We start from the raw sequence: 10,587 nt of genomic DNA, 5'->3' as shown, positions 1-10,587 counted from the left end.
TGTAATAAGCTTGTTATTCAAGATAGAGCAACATTTCAACGTACTGAAACACTGTTTCTTTGTGAATTCAGTCAGTTCCCAGTAGCAGACTCTTGTAATGGTGTGCTTTTAAAAATTTATCAAAATTTGGTGATCCGAATCTCAGTAACTTGGTTAATTCCGTAAGTTCCCAATAGTCCTCAGTAGTAATAAGTGGACTCTTCGGGATATAGAAAAATTTTCACGAATGGAATCAAAATTTCTTGGGGAATTCAGTGAGTTCCCAATGGGAAATGCTTGTATGAGTATGATTTTCAATATATAGCAACAATTTAACGAACAGAATCAAAGTATCTTGGTGAATACAGTAGGTTCCCAATAGGATTCGCATGTATAAGCTTGTTATTCAAGGTAGAGCAAAGTTTTCACGAACTGAAACACTCTTCCTTTGTGAATTCAGTTAGTTCCCAGTAGCAGGCTCTCATAATATGTGTACTTTTAAAGATTTATCAAAATTTGGTGAGCCGGATCTCAGTAACTTGGTGAATTCGGTTAGTTTCCAACAGGCCGCAGTAGTAATAAGTGGACTGTTTGGGATATTGAAAAATTTTCACGAATGTAATAAAAATTTCCAGGCTAAATCGTTGAGTTCCCAATGGGACATGCTTGTACTAGTGTGCTTTTCAATATAGAGCAACATTTTATGGTATGGAATCTAAGAATCCTGCTGAATACAGTAGGTTCCCAATAGTATTCACATGTAATAAGCTTGTTATTCAAGATAGAGCAACGTTTTAACGAACTGAAACACAGTTTATTTCTGAATTCAGTTAGTTCCCAGTAGGTAGTTCTAGTAATATGTATACTTATAAGTTTTATCAAAATTTGGTGAGCCGAATCTCAGTAACTAAGTGAATTCTGTTAGTTCCCAATAGGCCTCAGTAGTAATAAGTGGACTCTTCGGGATATAGAAAAATTGTCACGAATGGAATCAAAATTTCTTGGGGAATTCAGTGAGTTCCCAATGCTAAATGCTTGTATGAGTGTGATTTTCAATATATAGCAACATTTAAGGAACGGAATCTAAGTATCATGGTGAATTCATTAGGTTCCCAAGAGGATTCGCATATAATAAGCTTGTTGTTCAAGATAGACAAACGTTTTAACGAACTGAAACACAGTTTCTTTGTGACTTCAGTTAGTTCCCAGTAGTAAGCTCTAGTAATATGTATACTTTTAAAGATTTATCAAAATTTGGTGAGCCGAATCTCAGTAACTAAGTGAATTCGGTTAGATCCCAATAGGCCTCAGTAGTAATAAGTGGACACTTCGGGATATAGAAAAATTGTCATGAATGGAATCAAAATTTCTAGGGGAATTCAGTGAGTTCCCAATGGTAAATGCTTGTATGAGTGTGATTTTCAATATATAGCAATTTTTAAGGAACGGAATCTAAGTATCATTGTGAATGCAGTAGGTTCCCAATAGGATTCGCATGTATAAGCTTGATATTCAAGGTAGAGCAACGTTTTAACGAACTGTAACACTATTTCTTTGTGAATTCAGTTAGTTCCCAGAGGCAGGCTCTTGTAATAAGTGTACTTTTAAGTATTTATCAAAATTGGGTGAGTCGAATCTCAGTCACTTGCTGAATTAAGTTAGTTCCCAATGGGCCTCATTAGTAATAAGTGGACTGTTCGGGATATAGAAAAATTTTTACGAATGGAATCAAAATTTCTAGGCGAATTCAGTGAGTTCAATGGGACATGCTTGTATGAGTGTGCTTTTCAATATATATAGCAACATTTTAAAAAACGGAATCTAAGTATCATGGTGAATTCAGTAGGTTCCCAATAGGATTCACATGGAATAATCTTGTTATTCAAGATGGAGCAAGGTTTTAAGGAACTGAAACACTGTTTCTTTGTGAATTCAGTTAGTTCCATGTAGCAGGCTCTTATAATATGTGTACTTTAAAGATTTATCAAAATTTGGTAACCCGAATCTCAGTAACGTTGTGAATACAATTAGATCCCAATAAGACACAGTAGTAATTAGTGGACTGATCGGGATATAGAAACATTTTCACGAATGGAATCAAAATATCTAGGCGAATTCAGTGAGTTCCCAATGGGACATGCTTGTATGGGTGTGCTTTTCAATATATAGCAACATTTTAAAGAACAGAATTTAAGTATCATGGTGAATTCAGTAGGTTCCCAATAGGATTTGCATGTAATAAGCTTGTTATTCAAAATAGAGCAATGTTTTAACGAACTGAAACACTGTTTCTTTGTGAATTTAGTCAGTTCCCAGTAGCAGGCTCCTGTAATATGTGTACTTTTAAAGATTTATCAAAAGTTGTTGAGCCCAATCTCAATAACTTGGTGAATTCATTTAATTCCCAATAGACCGCAGTAGTAATAAGTTGACTGTTCAGGAATACAAACATTTTCACGAATGGAATCAAAATATCTAGGCGAATTCAGTGAGTTTCCAATGGGACATGCTTGAATGAGTGTGTTTTTCAATATATAGCAACATTTTACGGAACGGTATCTAAGTATCATGGTGAATACAGTAGGTTCCCAATAGGATTCACATGTAATAAGCTTGTTATTCAAGATAGAGCAAAGTTTTAACGAACTGAAACACTGTTTCTTTGTGAATTCAGTTAGTTCCCAGTAGCAGGCTCTTGTAATATGTGTACTTTTAAAGATTTTTCAAAATTTGGTGAGCTGAATCTCAGTAACTTGGTGAACTCAGTTAGTTCCCAATAGGCCACAGTAGTAATAAGTAGACTTTCGGGATATAGAAAAATTTTCACGAATTGAATCAAAATATCTAGGCAAATTCAGTGAGTTCCCAATGGGACATGCTTGTACTAGTGTGCTTTTCCATATATAGCAACATTTTAAGGAACGGAATTTAAGTATCATGGTGAATTCATTAGGTGCCCAATAGGATTTGCATGTAATAAGCTTGTTTTTCAAGATAGAGCAACGTTTTAACGATCTGAAACACTGTTTCCTTGTGAATTCAGTCAGTTCCCAGTAGCAGCCTCTTGTAATTGTATACTTTTAATGATTTATCAATATTGGTGAGCCCAATCTCATTAACTTGATGAATTAAGTTTATTCCCCATAGGCCGCAGTAGTAATAAGTGGACTGTTCGGGATATAGAAAAATTTTCACGAATTGAATCAAAATTTCTGGGCGAATTCAGTGAGTTCCCAATGGGCCATGCTTGTATGAGTGTGCTTTTCAATATATATCAACATATTATGGAACGGAATGTAAGAATCATGGTGAATTCAATAGGTTCCCAATAGGATTCGCATATCATAAGTTTGTTATTCAAGATAGAGCAACGTTTAACGAACTGAAACACAGTTTATTTCTGAATTCAGTTAGTTCCCAGTAGGAAGTTCTAGTAATATGTATACTTTTAAGTTTTATCAAAATTTGTTGAGCCGAATCTCAGTAACTAAGTGAATTCGGTTAGTTCCCAATAGGCCTCAGTAGTAATAAGTGGACTCTTCGGGATATAGAAAAACTGTCACGAACGGAATCAAAATTTCTAGGGGAATTCAGTGAGTTCCCAATGCTAAATGCTTGTATGAGTGTGATTTTCAATATATAGCAACATTTAAGGAACGGAATCTAAGTATCATGGTGAATTCAGTAGGTTCCCAATAGGATTCGCATGTATAAGCTTGATATTCAAGGTAGAGCAACGTTTTAACGAACTGAAACACTATTTCTTTGTGAATCCAGTTAGTTCCCAGTAGCTGGCTCTTGTAATATGTGTACTTTTAAAGAGTTATCAAAATTTGGTAACCCGAATCTCATTAACTTTGTGAATAAAATTAGATCCCAATAAGCCACAGTACTAATTAGTGGACTCTTCGGGATATAGAAAAATTTTCACGAATGGAATCAAAATTTCTAGGCGAATTCAGGAAGTTCCCAATGGGACATGCTTGTATGAGTGTGCTTTTCAATATAGAGCAACATTTTAAGGAACGGAATCTAAGTATCATGGTGAATACTGTAGGTTCCCAATAGGATTCACATGTAATAAGCTTGTTATTCAAGATAGAGCAACGTTTTAACAAACTGAAACACTGTTTCTTTGTGAATTCATTTAGTTCCCAGTAGCAGGCTCTTGTAATATGTGTACTTTTAAAGATTTAACAAAATTTGGTGAGCCGAATCTCAGTAACTTGGTGAATTCAGTTAGTTCCAATAGGCCGCAGTAGTAAAAAGTGGACTGTTCGGGTATAGAAACGTTTTCACGAATGGAATCAAAATTTCTAGGCGAATTCAATGAGTTCCCAAGGGGACATGCTTGTATGAGTGTGCTTTTCAATATATAGCAACATTTTAAGGAACGGTATTTAAGTATCATGGTGAATTCAGTAGGTTCCCAGTAGGATTTGCATGTAATAAGCTTGTTAGTCAAAATAGAGCAACGTTTTAACGAACTGAAACACTGTTTCTTTGTGAATTCAGTCAGTTCCCAGTAGAAGGCTCTTGTAATATGTGTACTTCTAAAGATTGATCAATATTTCCTGAGCCAAATCTGAGTAACATGGTGAATTCAGTTAATTCCCAATAGGCCGCAGTAGTAACAAGTGGACTGTTCGGAATGTAGAAAAATTTTCAGTAATGGAGTCAAAATTTCTAGGCGAATTCAGTGAGTTCCCAATGGGCCATGCTTGTATGAGTGTGCTTTTCAATATATAGCAACATTTTAAGGAACGGAATGTAAGAATCATGGTGAATTCAATAGGTTGCCAATAGGATTCGCATATCATAAGTTTGTTATTCAAGATAGAGCAACGTTTTAACGAACTGAAACACAGTTTATTTGTGAATTCAGTTAGTTCCCAGTAGGAAGTTCTAGTAATATGTATACTTTTAAGTTTTATCAAAATTTGGTGAGCCGAAACTCAGTAACTAAGTGAATTCGGTTAGTTCCCAATAGGCTCAGTAGTAATAAGTGGACTCTTCGGGATATAAAAAAGTTGTCACGAATGGAATCAAAATTTCTAGGGGAATTCAGTGAGTTCCCAATGGTAAATGCTTGTATGAGTGTGATTTTCAATATATAGCAACATTTAAGGAACGGAATCTAAGTATCATGGTGAATTCAGTAGGTTCCCAAGAGGATTCGCATATAATAAGCTTGTTGTTCAAGATAGACAAACGTTTTAACGAACTGAAACACAGTTTCTTTGTGACTTCAGTTAGTTCCCAGTAGTAAGCTCTAGTAATATGTATACTTTTAAAGATTTATCAAAATTTGGTGAGCCAAATCTCAGTAACTAAGTGAATTCGGTTAGATCCCAATAGGCCTCAGTAGTAATAAGTGGACTCTTCGGGATATAGAAAAATTGTCATGAATGGAATCAAAATTTCTAGGGGAATTCAGTGAGTTCCCAATGGTAAATGCTTGTATGAGTGTGATTTTCAATATATAGCAACTTTTAAGGAACGGAATCTAAGTATCATTGTGAATGCAGTAGGTTCCCCTAGGATTCGCATGTATAAGCTTGATATTCAAGGTAGAGCAACGTTTTAACGAACTGTAACACTATTTCTTTGTGAATTCAGTTAGTTCCCAGAGGCAGGCTCTTGTAATAAGTGTACTTTTAAGTATTTATCAAAATTGGGTGAGCCGAATCTCAGTAACATGGTGAATTAAGTTAGTTCCCAATAGGCCTCATTAGTAATAAGTGGACTGTTCGGGATATAGAAAAATTTTTACGAATGGAATCAAAATTTCTAGGCGAATTCAGTGAGTTCCCAATGGGACATGCTTGTATGAGTGTGCTTTTCAATATATATAGCAACATTTTAAAAAACGGAATCTAAGTATCATGGTGAATTCAGTAGGATCCCAATAGGATTCACATGGAATAATCTTGTTATTCAAGATGGAGCAACGTTTTAAGGAACTGAAACACTGTTTCTTTGTGAATTCAGTTAGTTCCCAGTAGCAGGCTCTTATAATATGTGTACTTTAAAGATTTATCAAAATTTGGTAACCCGAATCTCAGTAACGTTGTGAATACAATTAGATCCCAATAAGACGCAGTAGTAATTAGTGGACTGATCGGGATATAGAAACATTTTCACGAATGGAATCAAAATATCTAGGCGAATTCAGTGAGTTCCCAATGGGACATGCTTGTATGGGTGTGCTTTTCAATATATAGCAACATTTTAAAGAACAGAATTTAAGTATCATGGTGAATTCAGTAGGTTCCCAATAGGATTTGCATGTAATAAGCTTGTTATTCAAAATAGAGCAATGTTTTAACGAACTGAAACACTGTTTCTTTGTGAATTTAGTCAGTTCCCAGTAGCAGGCTCCTGTAATATGTGTACTTTTAAAGATTTATCAAAAGTTGTTGAGCCCAATCTCAATAACTTGGTGAATTCATTTAATTCCCAATAGACCGCAGTAGTAATAAGTTGACTGTTCAGGAATACAAACATTTTCACGAATGGAATCAAAATATCTAGGCGAATTCAGTGAGTTCCCAATGGTAAATGCTTGTATGAGTGTGATTTTCAATATATAGCAACTTTTAAGGAACGGAATCTAAGTATCATTGTGAATGCAGTAGGTTCCCAATAGGATTCGCATGTATAAGCTTGATATTCAAGGTAGAGCAACGTTTTAACGAACTGTAACACTATTTCTTTGTGAATTCAGTTAGTTCCCAGAGGCAGGCTCTTGTAATAAGTGTACTTTTAAGTATTTATCAAAATTGGGTGAGCCGAATCTCAGTAACTTGGTGAATTAAGTTAGTTCCCAATAGGCCTCATTAGTAATAAGTGGACTGTTCGGGATATAGAAAAATTTTTACGAATGGAATCAAAATTTCTAGGCGAATTCAGTGAGTTCCCAATGGGACATGCTTGTATGAGTGTGCTTTTCAATATATATAGCAACATTTTAAAAAACGGAATCTAAGTATCATGGTGAATTCAGTAGGATCCCAATAGGATTCACATGGAATAATCTTGTTATTCAAGATGGAGCAACGTTTTAAGGAACTGAAACACTGTTTCTTTGTGAATTCAGTTAGTTCCCAGTAGCAGGCTCTTATAATATGTGTACTTTAAAGATTTATCAAAATTTGGTAACCCGAATCTCAGTAACGTTGTGAATACAATTAGATCCCAATAAGACGCAGTAGTAATTAGTGGACTGATCGGGATATAGAAACATTTTCACGAATGGAATCAAAATATCTAGGCGAATTCAGTGAGTTCCCAATGGGACATGCTTGTATGGGTGTGCTTTTCAATATATAGCAACATTTTAAAGAACAGAATTTAAGTATCATGGTGAATTCAGTAGGTTCCCAATAGGATTTGCATGTAATAAGCTTGTTATTCAAAATAGAGCAATGTTTTAACGAACTGAAACACTGTTTCTTTGTGAATTTAGTCAGTTCCCAGTAGCAGGCTCCTGTAATATGTGTACTTTTAAAGATTTATCAAAAGTTGTTGAGCCCAATCTCAATAACTTGGTGAATTCATTTAATTCCCAATAGACCGCAGTAGTAATAAGTTGACTGTTCAGGAATACAAACATTTTCACGAATGGAATCAAAATATCTAGGCGAATTCAGTGAGTTTCCAATGGGACATGCTTGAATGAGTGTGTTTTTCAATATATAGCAACATTTTACGGAACGGTATCTAAGTATCATGGTGAATACAGTAGGTTCCCAATAGGATTCACATGTAATAAGCTTGTTATTCAAGATAGAGCAAAGTTTTAACGAACTGAAACACTGTTTCTTTGTGAATTCAGTTAGTTCCCAGTAGCAGGCTCTTGTAATATGTGTACTTTTAAAGATTTTTCAAAATTTGGTGAGCTGAATCTCAGTAACTTGGTGAACTCAGTTAGTTCCCAATAGGCCGCAGTAGTAATAAGTATACTTTTCGGGATATAGAAAAATTTTCACGAATTGAATCAAAATATCTAGGCAAATTCAGTGAGTTCCCAATGGGACATGCTTGTACTAGTGTGCTTTTCCATATATAGCAACATTTTAAGGAACGGAATTTAAGTATCATGGTGAATTCATTAGGTGCCCAATAGGATTTGCATGTAATAAGCTTGTTTTTCAAGATAGAGCAACGTTTTAACGATCTGAAACACTGTTTCCTTGTGAATTCAGTCAGTTCCCAGTAGCAGGCTCTTGTAATATGTGTACTTTTAAGGATTTATCATATTTGTTGATCCGAATCTCAGTAACTTGGTGAATTCAGTTAGTTCCCAATAGGCCTCATTAGTAATAAGTGGACTGTTCTGGGTATAGAAAAATTTTCTAAAATGGAATCAAAATTTCTAGGCAAATTCAGTGAGTTCAAAATAGGATATGCTTTTATGAGTGTGCTTTTCAATATATATAGCAACATTTTAAGGAATGGAATCTAAGTATCATGGTGTATTCAGTAGGTTCCCAATAGGATTCGCATGTAATAAGCTTGTTATTCAAGATGCAGCAATGTTTTAAGGAACTGAAACACTGTTTCTTTGTGAATTCAGTTAGTTCCCAGTAGCAGGCTCTTATAATATGTGTACTTTAAAGATTTATCAAAATTTGGTGCCCCGAATCCCAGTCACATTGTGAATGCAATTACATCCCAATAAGCCGCAGTAGTAATTAGTGAACTGTTCGGGATATAGCAAAATTTTCACGAATGGAATCAAAATTTCTAGGCGAATTCAGTGAGTTCCCAATGGGACATGCTTGTATGAGTGTGCTTTTCAATATATAGCAATATTTTAAGGAACGGAATTTAAGTATCATGGTGAATTCAGTAGGTTCCCAATAGGATTCGCATGTAATAAGCTTGTTATTAAAGATAGAGCAACGTTTTCACGAACTGAAACACTGTTTCTTTGTGAATTCTGTTAGTTCCCAGTAGTAGGCTCTTGTAATATGTATACTTTTAAAGATTTATCAAAATTTGGTGAGCCCAATCTCATTAACTTGGTGAATTCAGTTAGTTCCCAGCATTCCGCAGTAGTTATAAGTGGACTCTTCGGGATATAGAAAAATTTTCACGAATGGAATCTAAATTTCTTGGCGAAATCAGTGAGTTCCCAATGGGACATGCTTGTACTAGTGTGCTTTTCCATATATAGCAACGTTTTATGGAACGGATTTTAAGTATCATAGTGAATTCATTAGGTTCCCAATAGGATTTGCATGTAATAAGCTTGTTATTCAAGATACAGCAAAGTTTTAACGAACTGAAACACTGTTTCTTTGTGAATTCAGTTAGTTCCCAGTAGCAGGCTCTTGTAATATGTGTACTTTTAAAGATTTTTCAAAATTTGGTGAGCTGAATCTCAGTAACTTTGTGAATACAATTAGATCACAATAGGCCGCAGTAGTAATAAGTAGACTTTTCGGGATATAGAAAAATTTTCACTAATGGAATCAAAATATCTAGGCAAATTCAGTGAGTTCCCAATGGGACATGCTTGTACTAGTGTGCTTTTCCATATATAGCAACATTTTAAGGAACGGAATTTAAGTATCATGGTGAATTTATTAGGTGCCCAATAGGATTTGCATGCAATAAGCTTGTTATTCAAGATAGAGCAACATTTTAACGATCTGAAACACTGTTTCTTTGTGAATTCAGTCAGTTCCCAGTAGCAGGCTCTTGTAATTGTATACTTTTAATGATTTATCAATATTGGTGAGCCCAATCTCAGTCACTTGGTGAATAAAGTTAATTTCCCATAGGCCGCAGTAGGAATAAGTGGACTGTTCGGGATATAGAAAAATTTTCACGAATTGAATCAAAATTTCTAGGCGAATTCAGTGAGTTCCCTATGGGCCATGCTTGTATGAGTGTGCTTTTCAATATATAGCAACATTTTATGGAACGGAATGTAAGAATCATGGTGAATTCAATAGGTTCCCAATAGGATTCGCATATCATAAGTTTGTTATTCAAGATAGAGCAACGTTTTAACGAACTGAAACACAGTTTATTTCTAAATTCAGTTAGTTCCCAGTAGGAAGTTCTAGTAATATGTATACTTTTAAGTTTTATCAAAATTTGGTGAGCCGAATCTCAGTAACTAAGTGAATTAGGTTAGTTCCCAATAAGCCTCAGTAGCAATAAGTGGACTCTTCGGGATATAGAAAAATTTTCACGAATGGAATCAAAATTTCTAGGGGAATTCAGTGATTTCCCAATGGGAAAAGCTTGTTGAGTGTGATTTTCAATATATAGCAACATTTAAGAAACGGAATCTAAGTATCATGGTGAATTCAGTAGGTTCCCAAGAGGATTCGCATATAATAAGCTTGTTGTTCAAGATAGACAAACGTTTTAACGAACTGAAACACAGTTTCTTTGTGACTTCAGTTAGTTCCCAGTAGCAGGGTCTTGTAATATGTGTACTTTTAAGGATTTATCAAAATTTCGTGAGCCGAATCTCAGTAACTTGGTGAATTCAGTTATTTCCCAATAGGAATCATTAGTAATAAGTGGACTGTTCGGGATATAGAAAAATTTTCACGAGTGGAATCAAAATTTCTAGGCGAATTCGGT

The sequence above is a fragment of the Rattus norvegicus genome, chromosome 6, assembly GCF_021556685.1.
Source record: "Rattus norvegicus strain SHRSP/BbbUtx chromosome 6, alternate assembly SHRSP_T2T, whole genome shotgun sequence".
NCBI classification, from domain to species: Eukaryota; Metazoa; Chordata; class Mammalia; order Rodentia; family Muridae; genus Rattus; species Rattus norvegicus.
The sequence above is the reverse complement of the archived record's forward strand: the minus strand, read 5'-3'. Positions refer to the sequence as shown.